This window comes from Lethenteron reissneri, chromosome 51, assembly GCF_015708825.2.
Source record: "Lethenteron reissneri isolate LAM-NWPU_2019-01 chromosome 51, ASM1570882v1, whole genome shotgun sequence".
In the NCBI taxonomy this organism is placed as follows: Eukaryota; Metazoa; Chordata; class Hyperoartia; order Petromyzontiformes; family Petromyzontidae; genus Lethenteron; species Lethenteron reissneri.
Window position 1 is genome coordinate 1452521 of NC_083829.1, and position 20651 is coordinate 1473171.

The 20651-nt window shown below is 52.7% G+C and overlaps 1 long non-coding RNA gene across 2 annotated transcripts in view; it reads left to right on the forward strand.

The window, feature by feature from the left end:
- The window catches only part of LOC133355616 (uncharacterized), a 49824-nt gene that overhangs the window by 11911 nt on the left and 17262 nt on the right, over positions 1–20651 (forward strand). Inside the window, exons 2-3 of one of the 2 annotated variants that reach the window (XR_009756708.1) lie at positions 16785–16947; positions 17157–17318. This is a non-coding gene — a long non-coding RNA (uncharacterized LOC133355616). The remainder of the gene's footprint in view (positions 1–16784; positions 16948–17156; positions 17319–20651) is intronic. The other variant, XR_009756709.1, reaches the window with a different exon arrangement.

Genomic DNA, 20651 nt, shown 5'->3' on the forward strand with positions numbered 1-20651 from the left:
AGGACGGCTGCTTGCGTTGTGGCCGAAACGTCGTGATAATTATTTTATTATGTTTTATGTTTATTATTTATTATTTCCATTCTACGTGACTTTACCGAAAGAACCAAGAAATTGAATCCCTGTGTAGGGGTTATTACGGGAGAAACGGCGGACAACAAACACAGGGCTGTCGGCACTCACATACACGGGGAGTCACACCGACGTCCGCATCAGTTATTGCCCACGCCCCCAGCCCTCGGAGGCGATCCCTATAAAAGGTGGAACCCAAAGAGCTCGAGGCAGTTCGACACGAAGCTGACCAGTGAAGATCCAAGACTCGGAGATTAGGCCCTGGGACTCCCCGGTCTCGCCGTCCTTATAAGGGCCGAGCCGGGTAAGCCAGTGGCGCGGCCCAAGAGCTTCCAGACCGCTGCCCTTATCAGGGCAAGGCTGGTTAGCTGGTGCCGAGATCTGTGCTTGCCAGGGCCAGATCAGTCAGCCTCCCGTAGCCCAGTAGAGGAGGACTGGGGGACAGGACAGAGGGCTTAGTACTAGGGTGGGTTTCCCATAGTACGGGTGAAGGGGCCGATACCCCTTCAAACTATTGTATCTGTCCCGGAGTTAATAAACAGTGTGTCTCAACTTCCTCATCGTCTCCTCATCAACTTACTACATCTGGTGTTGGAAGTGGTCCAAGCATGGATACGAGACGGAAGACTCGTGCCCAAGACCCAGGAGAGGATGACGACGAGGGAGGGGCAGTGCAAGACATCGCCGCCGACGTACCTGCACAACTGCTGCCGGCTCCGACATCGGCGGGGTCGTCGGAGAGGGCCGGGACGTCGACTGACGAGTTGGCGTTGGCTCACTCGCGGCTGGCGGAGCTCTTGTATGCAGCGGCCGTTATGCTGGAACAAATAACTCGCCTGGGGCCGGGAGGAGCGACGCGGCGGGAAGATGGACAACGCCCGCCAGAAACTCCCGCCTTTACAACAGCGGGGCGACTCGAAAATCCCGCCACGAAGACAGTAGGGGCGGAGGGAGGAGTCCCAGCTCGTCACGCGGGAGACGGTGCCCAACCAGCAGCCGCCACGTCATCGGCGGAGGCGGGTCGCGGTGGCAGCCTATCAGGGGTTGAAACGTCACCACCAGCGGACGCCAGCACCGACCATACAGTACGGGGACGCGCTACGGATGCTGCAAGAGACGATGCAAGAGGATCGGAGACGGAGCCGACATTCCAGCAACGCCTGCCGGCCCTGCAGGTATTTGTTGCAAGCGACGGCGATTGGGGGGGGTTCCAGCGCCGGTTCTTGGCCCACCAAGAGATGGCAGGCTGGTCGGACAACGAGGCGCTGTGTGCTCTCCCGGCGTTATTGGACGGCGACGCCCTGGGCACCCTCACTGCTGCACCCAAGTCGGCACGCTCCACCATTCAGTCGGCGCTGCAGCTGCTGGCCACCGTTTATGGGCCGCCCTCCGATTGTCGCCAGCTCTTCTATGAACGGCAGAAGGGTGATAAGGAATCGCCACTCGCTTATCGCACGGCCCTGCTGTCATTGGCGAAAGACGCTTTCCCGCGTATGGATGAAGAGGGGATCGATGCGATGGTGGCCGAGAAAATTTTGCTGCTGGCTGACGATCTGGACTTCACCATCTTAGCGCAGGACGATGCGGATATGTCATCACTGCGGGCTGCAAGGCACATTCACGCCAATCTCATCTCCCAGCGGAGGAAGGCGAACAAAGCTGCTGCACGACACACCGTGGCGGCAATCTCTTCTGGAATGGAGGGAGCCTTCGCTGCGGATCGTTCTGCAGGATGGCGATCTGCCGAGCGACCGGCTCGGGACGTTCCAAGCCACCGAGACCAGCCCAAGTCCTCTGGAACGCTCGTCGTCTGCTATAATTGTGGCCTCCGGGGCCACGTGGCGTCCGGATGCCGGGCTCCTCGACAGCGCGGTGCGAGACCTGGAGCTGCGGACGGCCCTCCTCACAAGCCTTCGCAACATCCTCGGGCAAGTCATGGCACCCCACATGTTCGGCCTGCGCACACACCCACTTTCCTATCACATGGTCCGATACACAATTCTCGGGGGTTGGGTGCTGGTGCGTCGGGTCGCGGCATGTCGGGGAGGGCGCTCCAACCGGGCCAATGGTCCGAGTTGGCTCACCGAGTTGTGGCTGCATCAGCGGGGTCGTCCGTTGTCGCGGGGCATATTGACGGGGTGGAGGTACGGCTATTGGTCGATACGGGAGCTTCGGCAACTATCATTTCAGATTTGATTATAATATCCTGCCCGTTCAGAGTCGCCCGTTGCTCCCTGTCGATATACCGTTTTACGCTGCGAATGGGGGCTCGTTGGGTATTATCGGTCAAATTCGAGCGCAAATTTCGATAGGGGACATTAAACTATCTGGCCCGGTGTTCGTCTCCTCCTCGCTGGCTATTCCGTGCCTGTTGGGGACAGACTTTTTGGCCAAATTGCCCATCAAAATTCTGATTGACCAGCAATGCATCGAGCTTCCATCGGGCCGACGTATGACGTTCCTACCTGCCACCCCTGCCGTGCGTGTTGCCTGTGCTGCGGTACAGGCGCTTGTTGCTCGGACGGTGCGTGTACCCCCGGGGGCACAGATGTTGGTACCCCTGCGCTTGCGTCGACCGTTCGATAAAGGAGTCTCTGACCGGGGCGTTATTTTGGGACCATCTAGAGCCGGGGTGAGTGGGCCAGATCTGGTGACGGCCCAGACTATTGTTAAAGGGGATGGTGACCCATTTATCGCGGTCCTCAATGTCGGGACACGGACGGCAGTGGTTTCGCAAGGTACCGTGTTCGCACATGCGGTTCCGGTACCTGCGGAAACGCCGATCATTGGCCAGGTGGCCACCGATTCTCAAACGCGATTAGCCTCAGACGCTGACGAGGGTTGGCTGGATGCGTTGTGTGCTGAGTCACCTGACCTGTCTGACGCACAACGTGCTAGATTACGCGCCTTATTGCGAGAATTTTCCGACGTCTTCAGTAAACACAAATACGATATCGGATGTACCAAATTGCTACGCCACCATATTGACACCGGTGACAACGCTCCTATCCGCCAAAATCCTTTTCGGTTAAGTCCCGCCGAAAAGGATCATGTCAAATCGGCTGTAGATGACATGTTGAAATCGGACATCATTTCTCCCTCGACCAGCCCTTGGGGTGCACCCATAGTGTTGGTCAAAAAGCACGACGGGTCCCTAAGGTTCTGCGTTGATTTCCGGCGATTAAATAAGATCTCGGTGGCCGATGCTTATCCGCTTCCTCGAATGGACGAATCGCTGGATGCCCTCGCGGGATCGCGATTCTTTTCCACTTTGGATTTGCTCTCAGGATTTTGGCAACTTCCCTTGGACGACGAATCTAGGCCCAAAACAGCTTTCCGAACGCCGCACGGCCTCTTCCAATTCAATCGCTTACCCATGGGATTACACTCTGCTCCCGCGACGTTCCAGCGCCTGATGGAATTGGTCCTCGCTGGCTTGCAATGGGAGGTGTGTTTGATTTACCTGGATGAAGTTATCGTATTCAGTAAGACGTTCGAGGAACACCTTGATAGGCTTCGGGCCGTCTTTCTCAAAATGCGCGCTGCTAATTTGAAATTCAAGCCACAAAAGTGCCATTTGCTGCGCGAATCTGTTAAATATTTGGGTCACATCGTCGGCCGGTCAGGTATCTCAACCGATCCCGCCAAAACGCGTTGTGTCAGCTCCTGGCCTATTCCCACCTCGGTGGGGGAGGTTAGAAGCTTCATCGGCTTTGCTTCATATTACCGCCGGTTTGTTGCGGACTTTGCTTCCATCGCTAAGCCACTACATGCCTTGACGTCAAAAGGGGTCAAATTTCATTGGGGGCCGGTGGAGAACGCCGCTTTTGTCTCTCTTCGGGATGCCCTGGTGGGGGCCCCGCCGTTAAGCTACCCCGATTTTTCCATGCCGTTCGTGCTCGACACGGACGCAAGCAATACCGGGATTGGAGGCGTGCTGTCACAAATTGTGGGTGGCGTGGAGCGCGTTGTGGCTTATGGTAGTAGAGTACTGTCCCCGGCCGAGCAGCGGTACTGCGTCACCCGCCGCGAACTGTTGGCTATCGTGTTCTTTATCCAACAGTACCGGCCATATCTGTACGGCCGGCATTTCACCGTCCGTACAGATCATGCAGCGTTGCAGTATGCCCTACGAATTAAACAGCCATCGGGGCAGTTGTCCCGATGGCTCGAGATCATGCAGGATTTCGATTTTGAGACAACTTACCGGAAGGGGATTCGCCACACCAACGCCGATGCCCTATCACGCCTGCCGATCGCCCCGGATTGCACTTGTTTCTTGGGTTCGGGCCGTTGCAAATCGGCAAGTGACGGCCGGGATCGGGTTCTTGCGGCCGCAGTTGATACTCCTTCGGACGCTGGTCCTATTTCGGAGGGTGGGAGTGATTCCCTACTTGGCTTGTCAAGTACTGAGTGGGGTCGCCTCCAAATGGAGGATGCGACCCTCCTGGCGCTACGACGTCGCGCGGAAGGATCAGGTCAAGGGAAGTCGGGCGTTGACTCATGGGGGTGGTGCCAGGGCTTACTCATGCATTGGGACGGGACGATCCGCCGTCACAGGCTGGTGGTGCCTTCCACGTTGAGGGGTAGGGCTGTATGGGCTGCTCATGAACGGCTCCTGCACCTGGGTACCCTCAAAACACTTGCCATGCTCCAGCTTAATTACTTTTGGCCGGGCATGGCAAGAGACGTGGACGATCTGCTGCGGTCCTGTACCCAGTGTGCACAACGGAAGCCGCCGGCGAAGGGAGCCAGTCCACCGCTCCAGTCCATTTCGGTCACCCGGGTTAACGAGCTGGTCGCCCTTGATATTTTGGGACCGTTTCCTTCCACGCCGAGGGGTAATAAGTACCTGCTGGTTGGCGTGGAATATTTCACGCGATGGCCTATGGCTTGGCCCCTCGCCAACCAGTCCGCAGCGGCCGTTGCGGAGGCTTTTGTTCAGGGCTACGTCCTCGACAAAGGCGCTCCGGAACGGTTGTTGACCGATCAGGGAAAGAATTTCACTAGTACTCTTTTACACGAGGTATGTGGCCTTCTGGGTACAAAGAAAGTTCGTACCTCGCCTTACCATCCACAAACGGATGGGATGGTGGAACGCTTGCATAGGACTCTTACGTCCATGCTATCCCACCAGGTATCTGAGTCCCAAAACGATTGGGATCTACGGATCGGGGGAGTCCTGGCGGCATACAGGATGGCTCCTCACGCGGCGACCGGGTTCTCGCCATTTTTTTTGATGTATGGTCGCGAGGTTGACCCGCCTGTCGCGACTCAGCTGACGATTGCCGCGCCTCATGCTAAGTCGAAAATCGCCGACCATGTTAAATTTAACATCCTTCGCTTGGCGGAGGCACGGCAGGCGGCCATGCAAAACTCTGACTCTCGCCAGAAACAAAACGAGAGATTGCGGTCGCCGGACTCACACGCACGAATGGCACCCGGGCGACCGAGCATGGTTGCACTGCCCCCAGGTGCCATTGGCCACCTCGGCTAAGTTGTTGCGACCATGGAGGGGCCCCGTTGAAATTGTGCAGGTTGTGCGGCCTCAATGTGTGCGCATTAAGTGGGGGAAGCGTCGGTGGTTTGTGCACCCTTCACGGTTAAAGCCATTTTTTGCTCCGCACGCTTCCTCCCACGTAAATGGCCAAACATGTGGGGAGTCCTCTGACTCCGGGGGGGCGGGATCGATGCCAGCCTCTGATCCACTAATGACTGTCCCGTCTTCAGGAGCCCCAGGACTGAAGCCCTCTGGGCTGCCAGCCTCCCCCGTGGGGGCGGCGCTGGCACGTCCGGGAAACCGGACGACCAGGCACCTGCTGATGCGACACCTGCCACCGACTCTACCAAGCCGGCCCCTTGTGACGGGCCCGCTGCACGGACTCGCGCCAAAACGCGCCGGTTGTTATGATTAGCTTTCCGCGCGTGTTCCGTTGCTGCGGAACCCGCTCATTGTATATATGTTTTTTTAATGGTTGTATGTGTGTGTAATAACGATGACCACGCTATCTGCTTGTTGCTTGCTGTCCATGTAAGTGTGTGCGTGTGTTGGGAATGGACGGAGAGTCTGCTGTGGTTGCTGAGTTTCAAAGGGAGTGTGTGCGCTGCTGCGTGGAGTTGTTATCTTGATGGTAAAGTTAATTATTAACGTGGGAGCGTCGGGTATCCTGTGCTGTACCATCTCGTGGGTCACCGTGCGCGATGGGCTTAAATGAAAAAAAAAAATGTTTTTTTTGGGCTGTATTATGCTGCGAGGTGCTGTGTGCGATGCGGTCGTTGCATGAGAGGGAATAACTGTGTTGTGGTTGAAAAGTTACGACGGGATTGATGGTGTGTTGGTCGCCTGCAGATTTGCTTGCTATTGTGCTTCAATGTACGCGTGTGATCGCGATATGCTGATTGCATGTGCTGTTATACCGTTCTGTATATGTGTTGCGGTTCCGGGTGGGGTTTTTTTTTTTTTAAGGAACCATCGGTTGATGTTACGCTTGTTCTTGTTATTGTTACTGTTACGAGGCACACGTGTATGGACGGTGTTAATCTTTATTCTTGGGGGTTGAGGGATTGTTGCAGCCGGGACGGCTGCGAGCTGTACAGGGGGGGGTGATGTAGGGGTTATTACGGGAGAAACGGCGGACAACAAACACAGGGCTGTCGGCACTCACATACACGGGGGGTCACACCGACGTCCGCATCAGTTATTGCCCACGCCCCCAGCCCTCGGAGGCGATCCCTATAAAAGGTGGAACCCAAAGAGCTCGAGGCAGTTCGACACGAAGCTGACCAGTGAAGATCCAAGACTCGGAGATTAGGCCCTGGGACTCCCCGGTCTCGCCGTCCTTATAAGGGCCGAGCCGGGTAAGCCAGTGGCGCGGCCCAAGAGCTTCCAGACCGCTGCCCTTATCAGGGCAAGGCTGGTTAGCTGGTGCTGAGATCTGTGCTTGCCAGGGCCAGATCAGTCAGCCTCCCGTAGCCCAGTAGAGGAGGACTGGGGGACAGGACAGAGGGCTTAGTACTAGGATGGGTTTCCCATAGTACGGGTGAAGGGGCCGATACCCCTTCAACTATTGTATCTGTCCCGGAGTTAATAAACAGTGTGTCTCAACTTCCTCATCGTCTCCTCATCAACTTACTACACCTGCAGTCACGAAAGGTTTAAATCGAAATTTAAGGCTATCATGGTAAAACTATGGAATTTCCATAATTATCATTGGGGTTCACAAACTTTTTCTCAGCACTATAGTTCAAGAGATAGAGATGTTAGGCGGTGGTTGAAATGTTAATGTATAAGTTCCGGCTGCCCTCTGTGGAAGAAACATCACAGCAAAGGAACAGGAGCCATTGTGAACAGAGTGCGGGTGGTACAGGGGTGTTCCATGCTCTGAGAAGTGCCGGTGTGGCGTAGACCGCCGTATACTGCTACATTTCCAACACTGTGAGAAGATAAATGTAGACAAAGTAGAGAAGAGAGGCACGGTAGAGATGAGAGCCATACATTCTGTTTATTTCCTTGTTATGTTTATAACAATCTAAGGTTTGGGCTGATATTTTATGTACCCTTCCTTTGGGGTGCACAGCCACACACAGCAACAACAACCACACAATAACAACACACAGCAGCAACAACAACCACAAACAGCAACAACAACAACCACACAGCCTACAATAACCACACACAGCATCAACAACAACCACACAATAACAACACACAGCAGCAACAACCACACACACCAACAACAACAACCACACAATAACAACACACAGCAGCAACAACAACCACACAATAACAACACACAGCAGCAACAACAACCACACAATAACAACACACAGCAGCAACAACAACCACACAATAACAACACACAGCAACAACAACAACAACCACAAACAGCAACAACAACAACCACACACACCAACAACAACAACCACACAATAACAACACACAGCAGCAACAACAACCACACAATAACAACACACAGCAACAACAACAACAACCACACACACCAACAACAACAACCACACAATAACAACACACAGCAGCAACAACAACCACACAATAACAACACACAGCAGCAACAACAACCACAAACAGCAACAACAACAACCACACAGCCTACAATAACCACACACAGCATCAACAACAACCACACACAGCAACAACAACCACACAATAACAACACAGCAACAACAACAACCACACACAGCCTACAATAACCACACACAGCATCAACAACAACCACACACAGCCTACAATAACAACACACATCAGCAACAACAACCACAAACAGCAACAACAACAACCACAAACAGCAACAACAACCACACACAGCAACAACAACAACCACACACAGCAACAACAACACCACACACAGCAGCAACAACAATCACACACAGCAGCAACAACAACCACACACAGCAACAACAACAACCACACACAGCAACAACAACAATCACACAGCAGCAACAACAATCACACACAGCAACAACAACAATCACACACAGCAGCAACAACAACCACACACAGCACAACAACAACCACACACACGCAACAACAACAATCACACACAGCAACAACAACAATCACACACAGCAACAACAACAACCACACACAGCAACAACAACAATCCACACAGCAGCAACAAACAATCACACACAGCAACAACAACAATCACACACAGCAACAACAACAACCACACACAAGCAACAACAACAATCACACACAGCAACAACAACAACCACACACAGTCAACAACAACAACCACACACAGCAGCAACAACAATCACACACAGCAACAACAACAACCACACACAGCAAACACAACAATCACAACCAGCAACAACAACAACCACACACAGCAACAACAACAACCACACACAGCAACAACAACCATCACACACAGCAACAACACAATCACACAAAGCAACCAACACCACACACAGCAACAACCAACAACCACACAGCAGCAACAACAACAATCACACACAGCACAACAACAATCACACCACCAGCAACCACACATACAATCACCACAGCAACAACAACAACCACACACAGCAACAACAACAACCACACACAGCAACAACAACAATCACACACAGCAACAACAACAATCACACACAGCAACAACACAACACACACGCAACAACAACAATCACAACAGCAACAACAACAATCACACACGCAACAACAACAATCACACACAGCAACAACAACAACCACACACAGCAACAACAACAATCACACACAGCAACAACAACAACACACACAGCAAACAACAACAACCACACACAGCAACAACAACAACCACACACAGCAACAACAACAACACACACAGCATCAACAACAACCACACACAGCAACAACAACAACCACACACGCAACAACAACACCACACACACAGCAGCAACAACAACAACCACACACAGCAACAACAATCACACAGCAACAACAACAACCACACACAGCACAACAAACAACCACACACAGCAACAACAACAACACCACACAGCAACAACAACAACCACACACAGCAGCAACAACAATCACACACAGCAACAACAACAACACACACAGCAACAACAACCACACACAGCAACAAACAACCACACACAGCAACAACAATCACACACAGCAACAACAACAACCACACACACAGCAACAACAACAACCACAACAGCAACAACAACAACCACACACAGCAAAACAACACCACACACAGCAGCAACAACAATCACACACAGCAACACACAACAACCACACACAGCAACAACAACAACCACACACAGCAAAAACAACACAACACCACAGCAGCAACAACAATCACACACAGCAACAACAACAACACCACACAGCAACAACAACAACCACACACAGCAGCAACAACAATCACACACAGCATCAACAACAACCACACACAGCAACAACAACAACACACACAGCAACAACAACAACCACACACAGCAGCAACAACAATCACACACAGCAACAACAACAATCACACACAGCAACAACAACAACCACACAGCAGCAACAACAATCACACACAGCAACAACAACAACCACACACAGCAACAACAACAATCACACACAGCAACAACAACAATCACACACAGCAACAACAACAACCACACACAGCAACAACAACAACCACACACAGCAACAACAACAATCACACACAGCAACAACAACAATCACACACAGCATCAACAACAACCACACACAGCATCAACAACAACCACACACCACCAACAACAACAACCACACACAGCATCAACAACAACCACACACAGCATCAACAACAATCACACACAGCATCAACAACAATCACACACAGCAACAACAACAACCACACACAGCATCAACCACAATCACACACAGCATCAACAACAATCACACACACACCAACAACAACAACCACACACAGCAGCAACAACAAGCCAGCACACATACAACCACACCAGACAACAACAACAACCACCACAGCATCAACAACAATCACACCACACCATCAACAACAACCACACACAGCATCAACCAACAACCACACACAGCCACAAACAACCACACACAGCATCAACAACAACCCACAACATCAACAACAACCACACACAGCAACAACAACCACACACAGATCAACAACAATCACACACACCAACAACAACAACCACACACAGCAACAACAACAACCACACACAGCAACAACAACAACCACACACAGCAACAACAACAACCACACACAGCAACAACAACAACACACACAGCATCAACAACAACCACACACAGCAACAACAACAACCACACACAGCAACAACAACAACCACACCAGCAGCAACAACAACAACCACACACAGCAACAACAATCAACACAGCAACAACAACAACAACCCACAAACAACAACAACAACCACACACAGCAACAACAACAACCACACACAGCAACAAACAACAACCAACACAGCAGCAACAACAATCACACACAGCAACAACAACAACCACACACAGCAACAACAACCACACACAGCAGCAACAACAACCACACACAGCAACAACAATCACACACAGCACAACAACAACAACCACACACAGCAACAACAACAACCACACACAGCAACACACAACAACCACACACAGCAACAACAACAACCACACACAGCAGCAACAACAATCACACACAGCACAACAACAACACCACACACAGCAACAACAACAACCACACACAGCAACACAACAACCACACACAGCAAGCAACAACAATCACACACAGCAACAACAACAACCACACACAGCAACAACAACAAAACCACACACAGCAACAACAACAACCACACACGCAACAACAACAACCACACAAGCAGCAACAACAATCACACACAGCATCAACAACAACCACACACAGCAACAACAACACAACCACACACAGCACAACACAAAACCACACACAGCAGCAACAACAATCACACACAGCAACAACAACAACACACACACAGCAACAACAACAACCACACACAGCAACAACAACAACCACACACAGCAAAACAACAACCACACACAGCAGCAACAACAATCACACCACAGCAACAACAACAACCACACACAGCATCAACAACAACCACACACAGCAACAACAACAACCACACACAGCAACACAAACAACCACACACAGCATCAACAACAACCACACACAGCATCAACAACAATCACACACAGCAACAACAACAACCACACAGCAGCAACAACAACCACACACAGCAACAACAACAACCACGCACAGCAACAAAACAACCACACACAGCATCAACAACAACCACACACAGCAACAACAACAACCACACACAGCAACAACAACAACCACACACAGCAACAACAACAACCACACACAGCAACAACAACAACCACACACAGCAACAACAACAAACCACGCACAGCAACAACAACAAACCACACAGCATCAACAACAACCACACACAACAACAACTACATCCACACACAACAACAACTACAACCACACACAACAACAACCACACACAACAACAACTACAACCACACAACAACAACCACACACAACAACAACCACAACCACACACAGCCAACAACAACCACACACAGCAACAACAACAACCACACACAGCACAACAACAACCACACACAGCAACAACAACAACCACACACAGCAGCAAAAAACCACACACAGCAACAACAACAACCACACACAGCACAACAACCACACACAGCATCAACAACAACCACACACAGCAACAACAACAACCACACACAGCAGCAAAAACCACACACAGCAACAACAACAACACACACAGCAACAACAACCACACACAGCATCAACAACAACCACACAGCATCACAACAACCACACACAGCAACAACAACAACCACACACAGCAACAACAACCACACACAGCAACAACAACAACCACACACAGCAAACAACAACAACCACACAGCATCAACAACAACCACACACAGCATCAACAACAACCACACACAGCAAACAACAACAACCACACACAGCAACAACAACCACACACAGCAACAACAACAACCACACACAGCAACAACAACCACACACAGCAACAACAACAACCACACACAGCAACAACAACAACCACACACAGCAGCAACAACAACCACACACAGCATCAAACAACAACCACACACAGCAACAACAACAACCACACACAGCAACAACAACAACCACACACAGCAACAACACAACCAACACACAACACAGCAACAACAAAACACCACCACACAGCAACAACAACAAACCACACACAGCAACAACAACAACCACACACAGCAACAACAACAACCACACACAGCAACAACAACAACCACACACAGCATCAACAACAACCACACACAGCAACAACAACAACCACACACAGCAACAACAACAACCACACACAGCAACAACAACAACCACACACAGCAACAACAACAACCACACACAGCAACAACAACAACCACACACAGCAACAACAACAACCACAACAGCAACAACAACAAACCACACACAGCATCAACAACAACCACCACACACGCAACAACAACAACCACACACAGCAACAGCAACAACCACACACAGAACAACCCCCAAACAACCACCAAGCAACAACAACAACCCAACACACAGCACAGCAACCATGCAACAACCACCACACACAGCAACAACAACATTCGTCACTAAGCGGTGGTGACATCACCACGGTGCTTGTGCCAGGCTAGGTGCACTCTGAGGCCACGTGAAGTGCCGGAGGCTAGCTGACGGAAGATCTCGAGATAAACCAGGTGCCATGGGTTGACTGGACTGAGATGACTGTGCCAACTTGCTGCATTTCAGCTACCTGGCGCTCTGCTCATTGGCATGAACGTTGTTGTTGTTGTTGGAGGGCGACTGCCTGCCACTACCGAGGTTGCGTCCTTCACGAGCCTCCTCCACAGAGGTCGATCTTGACACCGCTGGTACCGGTCTTCGGCAGCTCCAAATCCTCCCGTATCGCATCGGCTCCATCCCTTCTCCAGCCCGTGTCGTGTTCGTTTAGCCCCCCTCTATCCGGCCAAACAGAAGCTGCTTGGGCATGCGGTGGCTGGGCATGCAGGCCACATGACCCAGCCAATGCAGCCTTAGTCATACTCCAATAACAAAACGAAACATGACAGCGTGCGTGTCGACCGACTACAGAGAGGCCCTCGCGGTGTCAGGAGCGACTGGTTGCGCTATGATTAGGAACACGGTGTGGCATGCCCGGTTGAGATAGTGCCCTCTAGAAGTCGATTAGTCCAGATAAGGTGCTGACGGTGACGAATCAACATCCAAATTAGAAGTTACCCAATTACCACAAATACAGCCGTGCAGCAGCCTGTAACCACGTGTCCATACGAGGTTTTTGGGTTAGATCGCACAAATATATGAATGTGTCATTAAGCCCACCGCCACCCGACACAGCCAATTGGTAAGGTTTGTCACGTAAACAGAACGTGCCAATTTGTTACTCGTACAGCACGCCGGTTGTGTGTTGGAGAGTAAACCCACAACATTTACAATTCGAGTGCCGTAACGTTTCACCTGTCTGTGTTCATGGCGGTTACCCCATTCAAGGACTGTCCAGGCTCAACCGTGCTTAGCTTCCGAGATCTGACAAGATCGGCCATACCGTCATCTGGGTTGCTTTGTACGATCATTTATGTCCCACGAAGAAGGGTCATAGGCCAAAACATCACTTATTATACATTTCTTTCGTTTAAGGCCACGGTGTTATTAACAAGTGCTTTTTATTTGATTATCTGTGCTTGTGCACCACGGCCAATGCGGTATCACCAGATAATTTGATATACGATCATTTAAATTACAAAAATTTACCATCAGGGTCTCGGGCTGTGTTATGCTGATATACGAAAAAGAGACACTAACCCCATCCATCTGCGACCTCACCTCCCTTCTGAATTTAACTTTAGACTTCAGCTCTGGTGTGTTAGGCAGTCCCCCCTTCCCCTACACCACAGAGGTCATTACCCTCGCCGATGGATCTGCATCTACCAGTTTATCTCGTCGGGTTCGGGTGAGAGTTAGGATCGGGGTTAAAGTTTTGTAATCGCCAGGGCCAGGACCAATTGCAATTGTCCTGCAGATTGGCATGGAGAGAGGAATTGCACCGTTTGAGTTCAACGTACTCGCATTCTGGAACCGTCAGAGCCGAGAGGGCCCCAGGTTTTTAAGCGAAATTGCGCATTTTCACCGGACGTCACCGTTTTCCGCTGCCAATCATCGGTTCGCGTGAAAACCTCCACTTGATCACACCGTGGCTGCCCAGCTCCGCACCCACGGATCTCGGTGACGCCACCGCTTTTGCTTTCCTTTTTCTTCTTCCCCTAACTGCCCCCCCCCCCCTTCGCTCGAATCCTTGGCGCAAATATCGCCGCTAATGCGGTAGCCCCCACGGCGCTCGCGATTGCAGATTTCGGGCGCCTCGTGTCAGGTTTTTCGCGCACAGCTTGTGTGAGTTACTTCGAATTTACGCAAAAGTTTTGGCGCGCGGTAACCGCGGGCGACGCCGTGCGCTCGCGATGTTTCCGATGCGTTTTTCACCGCGATTATTGCCTCCTGACATGCAGGCCGACCGACCGGCCGGCCGGCCCGAAACCGCCCGCCGCCTTCCCCAGCCCGCCCCCTTCGAGCGCCAAACGCAAAGCGACCCGGCTCATCAGGCCGCCTCTCCGCTGGACTGATGCGATGTGGCAGAAAGTAACATAGCGGGTATTAAATCACTAACATGCATTTCCCAGATCACAGGCGTAGGTTTTCCAGTAAACTTCCTCAATTTTCCAATTTCCATACACGGTTTTCCTTTTCATTTATTCATTCTCTTTTTTTGGTTGTTGCTGCTGCTGCACGGGGAGATTTCGCTCTCAGCATTACTGTAATTCTCAAATCCCTCAGAGGGTTCTATATTTCTGCCCAGCCATTCCAGCTCAACGTCACTCCCCCCCCCCCCCCCACCCCTCTGCTCACTTTGAATCCGAACGCTGCCCACGATGCGGCAGGAGCGCTGGGCCACTGGCGCCCAGCGCCGGGAGACGAAGGCCATCGGCGATGCCGGGAGAATCGTCGTGCTCCCCTCCACCGCGGGCTCGCTGTCCCGGTATCGGGTACCGCCCCACTGCAGTGATGCGACAGCGGGACTTTGTTTATTACCAGATATTCTCCGGGTCGCTGGTGAGACTTGATTTTTGGCACCCGGTTCCATAGCGAGATGAAGTATATTGGATGTGGTATGCCGGGGTGTGGATATATTTCCTTGATTGCTGACCCAGACAAACTCGACTGAAATGAAGCCGCGGGTATCGCCCCAATGAAAATATGCTGACGTGTTTTTTACTTACATTTTATTTTAGAAGCATATTCCAGTTGTGCTCCCATCATACTCCCATCGGATCCAGTCAGACTTCTGCCGTGGCTAGCAGAGCATGACCCTGTGTCAAAGAATTGCCCTGGAAGATGATGCTGTAGAACTAGTATATGGTACTTCTGAAGTGACTTTAATGCCTCCTCTCCCACACCAGAGCCACACATTGTGATGCCCTGCAGAGAGTGACCAGCGGTTGTAATGCCGCTATGGTTTTATTGAGAATTTCTATTTCGATATTAAATTCCTACCATCTCTCCATTTGCACCTGCACCCAAAACCCAGAAGCTTCGTGACCACAGTGACATAGACATAAAAATAATAATATTTGGCACTTTGTCAATCCCCTGCCAGGCTAGCGCCTCCCCACCCAGTGCAAGTCATGTTTGACCATACTTCACCACACCGGTCAATGCAGGTTTTATGAAAGTGGGTGATGGTGGGGGTGGTGGGGGGGTGGAGAGGAGGCCCAGGGATTCGTTCAGATATCACCCAGCCACTGGCGACAGCCGCGGCTGGGGATCGAACTCGGACCGCCGGGATGGGTTTGCAGTGGCCTTAGCCACTTGTACCACTCACCGCTTACCTGGTCTCTGTCTGCTTTACGTTCCTGATCTGTTATTAAACGTCCACAACAGCTGGGTTCACAATGCGGGGTGACAACCACTACATTGCACAGACATGTCCCTGCCTCAAACACCTATGACAGTCTCCTAACAGCAGTGTTATTGAGCCGGGATGATTAATCATTGGCGTCGATTAATCGACTAAAGGATCGTAATCGACTGTGTTTTTAGTGATCGATTACCCGGCCTCCTTTCAACACGGCGGTTGTCCCACCATCCTGAAGGTGGGAAACCCCCCCGCCCTCACAAGCCACGCCCAGCGTGACACACGGCTGATGACATCACCAAGCCCCGCCCATCACCTCCCCGGCCAGTGGCACACATGGCAGCAGAGGTGCGTTGATTCTGTATTGTTGTTCGATTTGTCGAGTCGTGGAACTGGGAAGCGAGCGATTCGTCGCTTCACTTAAATAACATCGCAGCCCAGCGCAGCTATGGTGGGTAGCGGTTGACAAACGCAAGCTGAAAACACTCAACCACCCTTGTAATTACCCTCTTAAGTTATTCGTGAATAAATATTAAGTATGCCCTTTATTTATTCAGGAACGCCTCACTCGAGCATTAAGGACTCTATTTCCAGAGGGGGTCCTACATTGGGATGCTTGGCCGAATTCCATGACCCAGCTGTCTTGACTCGCGAGAGGAGACCGGAGATCCAGGAAAATACCCCACGCGTACGAGGAGGTGGACCCGCCCTACACCGTGGTAGGTGACGCTGCACGTGATGCACCTTTGGAACAAAATCTATAAACGACAAGAAACCCCCATCACCTACGCATGTATGTCGAACTTTGTTCGCGCCGTACGTAGCCAACCACGTTCATCGGAGGTATGGGGCAATGGCATCATCATGGCTGAACAACAGCGCGAGCTGGAAAGCACAAAATTCAAACGAGACGCACATTCTTCACACATTTCTTGCGCGTCGTTAGAAAGTCTTATAATGGTCTGCTCGCCACGAGAGGGCTTCGGGAGAGAGTTGGTGTAGGAGTGCTGTCCCTGCTCCCTTGGGGGAGCGCAGGCCACTGTGGTTTCACTGTAGGAACAGCGGTTTGGTTTGCATGGCCACGGCAGCACCATGCTCATGGTCGTGTGAGTCCTCGACAGTACGACACTTGGAGGAATGCACGGGCCCCGTGATCGCTAAGCGAGCCGCTCAGCACAGAGGAGGTGGCGCTAAGTCTCGTGCCGTGCAGCACAGAGGAGACGTTGCCCGTCAGAGTTCAGCGTCTGAGGGCCCTCATTCACCAGATTAGGACACTAATCCGCACTTCCGATTGGCGCGGGAGGCTAAGTACGGTGGAAAAGAAGTTCAGCATGCGACATTGTGCCCCTTGTGCCACTGACAACGTGGATCGGTTGAAGTCGTCCGTGTGCGGCTTAGGGGCGGCTCTCGGTAAGTCAGGAAACACGCTTCAGCTGAGCGCTCGTGCCACCAACGCATTGCAGTACGACGTGGATTGATTGCAGTGTCTAAATGTGGCCACATCGCAGGATGCTGGACAGAAACAGAGGGCGTATTTGCATTGCAGAGAGAGACTGAGAGAGACAGTCGGTCATAGGCAAGATGCCTTGAACACGAATGTCTGGCGGTAAGCGAGTTCCAGCCAAACCGAAGGAGGGCAGAGGAGATTTAACAACCTCTCACCGAGTGGAGATTGACTGAGAGTTTTGATGGAAGGCATTGATTGCTGTAGCTGAGTGTGCATGCAAGAGAGTAGAGTGAGGAGAGAGGTAAGAGGGGAGTAGAGTGAGATGAGAAGAGAAGAGAGAGGTAGGAGAGTGCGTGGAGGGGAGTAGAGTGAGATGAGAGGGAGAGGTAGGAGAGTGCGTGGAGGGGAGTAGAGTGGTATGAGAGGGGAGAGGTAGGAGAGTGCATGGAGGGGAGTAGAGTGAGATGAGAGGGGAGAGGTAGGAGAGTGTGTGGAGGGGAGTATAGTGAGATGAGAGGTAGGAGAGTGTGTGGAGGGGAGTAGAGTGAGATGAGAGGGAGAGGTAGGAGAGTGCGTGGAGGGGAGTAGAGTGAGATGAGAGGTAGGAGAGTGTGTGGAGGGGAGTAGAGTGAGATGAGAGGTAGGAGAGTGCGTGCAGGGGAGTAGAGTGAGATGAGAGGGGAGAGGTAGGAGAGTGCGTGGAGGGGAGTAGAGTGGTATGAGAGGGGAGAGGTAGGAGAGTGCGTGGAGGGGAGTAGAGTGAATGAGAGGGGAGAGGTAGGAGAGTGCGTGGAGGGGAGTAGAGTGAGATGAGAGGGGAGAGGCAGGGGAGTGCGTGGAGGGGAGTAGAGTGAGATGAGAAGGGAGAGGTAGGAGAGTGCGTGGTGGGGAGTAGAGTGAGATGAGAGGGGATAGATAGGAGAGTGCGTGGAGGGGAGTAGAGTGGGATGAGAAGGGAGAGGTAGGAGAGTGCGTGGAGGGGAGTAGAGTGGGATGAGAGGTAGGAGAGTGCATGCAGTGGAGTAGAGTGAGATGAGAGGGGAGAGGTAGGAGAGTGCGTGGAGGGGAGTAGAGTGAGATGAGAGGGGAGAGGTAGGAGAGTGCGTGGTGGGGAGTAGAGTGAGATGAGAGGGGCGAGATAGGAGAGTGCGTGGTGGGGAGTAGAGTGGGATGAGAGGTAGGAGAGTGCGTGGAGGGAGTAGAGTGGGATGAAAGGGGAGAGGTAGGAGCGTGTGTGGAGGGGAGTAGGAGTGAGATAAGATGGAGAGGTAGGAGAGTGCGTGGAGGGAGTAGAGAGTGTGATGAGAGGTAGAAGCGTGTTGGAGGGGAGTAGAGAGTGTGATGAGAGGGGAGGGGTAAGTAGGGGCGAGTACAGAGAGAGCACCTTCTGCAGCTCCCCTACTGCGGGCGGTGTGAGCCTTGCGAGGTGGAGTGAGGGGGTTGAGGTGAGGAGAGGGGGGGCCACGCGAGGTGGGAGTGAGGGGGGTTGAGGTGAGGAGAGGGGGGGCCACGCGAGGTGGAGTGAGGGGGGTTGAGGTGAGGAGAGGGGGGGGCATGCGAGGTGGAGTGAGGGGGTTGAGGTGAGGAGAGGGGGGGCCACGCGAGGTGGAGTGAGGGGGGTTGAGGTGAGGAGAGGGGGGGCCACGCGAGGTGGAGTGAGGGGGGTTGAGGTGAGGAGAGGGGGGGGCATGCGAGGTGGAGTGAGGGGGGTTGAGGTGAGTAGAGGGGGAGCCTTTCGAGGTGGAGTGAGGGGGGTTGAGGTGAGTAGGGGGGGCCACGCGAGGTGGAGTGAGGGGGGTTGAGGTGAGTAGAGGGGGGGCCTTGCGAGGTGGAGTGAGGGGGGTTGAGGTGAGTAGAGGGGGAGCCATGCGAGGTGGAGTGAGGGGGGTTGAGGTGAGTAGAGGGGGAGTCATGCGAGGTGGAGTGAGGGGGGTTGAGGTGAGGAGAGGGGGAGCCATGCGAGGTGGAGTGAGGGGGGTTGAGGTGAGTAGAGGGAGGAGTCATGCGAGGTGGAGTGAGGGGGGTTGAGATGAGTAGAGGGGGAGCCATGCGAGGTGGAGTGAGGGGGGTTGAGGTGAGTAGAGGGGGAGTCATGCGAGGTGGAGTGAGGGGGGTTGAGGTGAGGAGAGGGGGGGCCATGCGAGGTGGCGTGAGGGGGGTTGAGGTGAGTAGAGGGGGGGCCATGGAGGTGGAGTGAGGGGGTTGAGGTGAGTAGAAGGGGGAGCACGCGAGGTGGAGTGAGGGGGGTTGAGTGCGTAGGGGGGAGCCATGCGAGGTGGAGTGAGGGGGGTTGAGGTGAGGAGAGGAGAAGGGGGGGGCATGCGAGGTGGAGTGAGGGGGGTTGAGGTGAGTAGAGGGGGGGCACATGCGAGGTGGAGAGTGAGGGGGGTTGAGGTGAGGAGAGGGGGGGGGCATGCGAGGTGGAGTGAGGGTGGTGAGGTGAGTAGAGGGGGGGCCATGCGAGGTGGAGTGAGGGGGGTTGAGGTGATAGAGGGGGGCCATGCGAGGTGGAGTGAGGGGGGTTCAGGTGAGTAGAGGGGGGGGCCATGCGAGGCGGAGTGAGGGGGGTTGAGGTGAGTAGAGGGGGGGCCATGCGAGGCGGAGT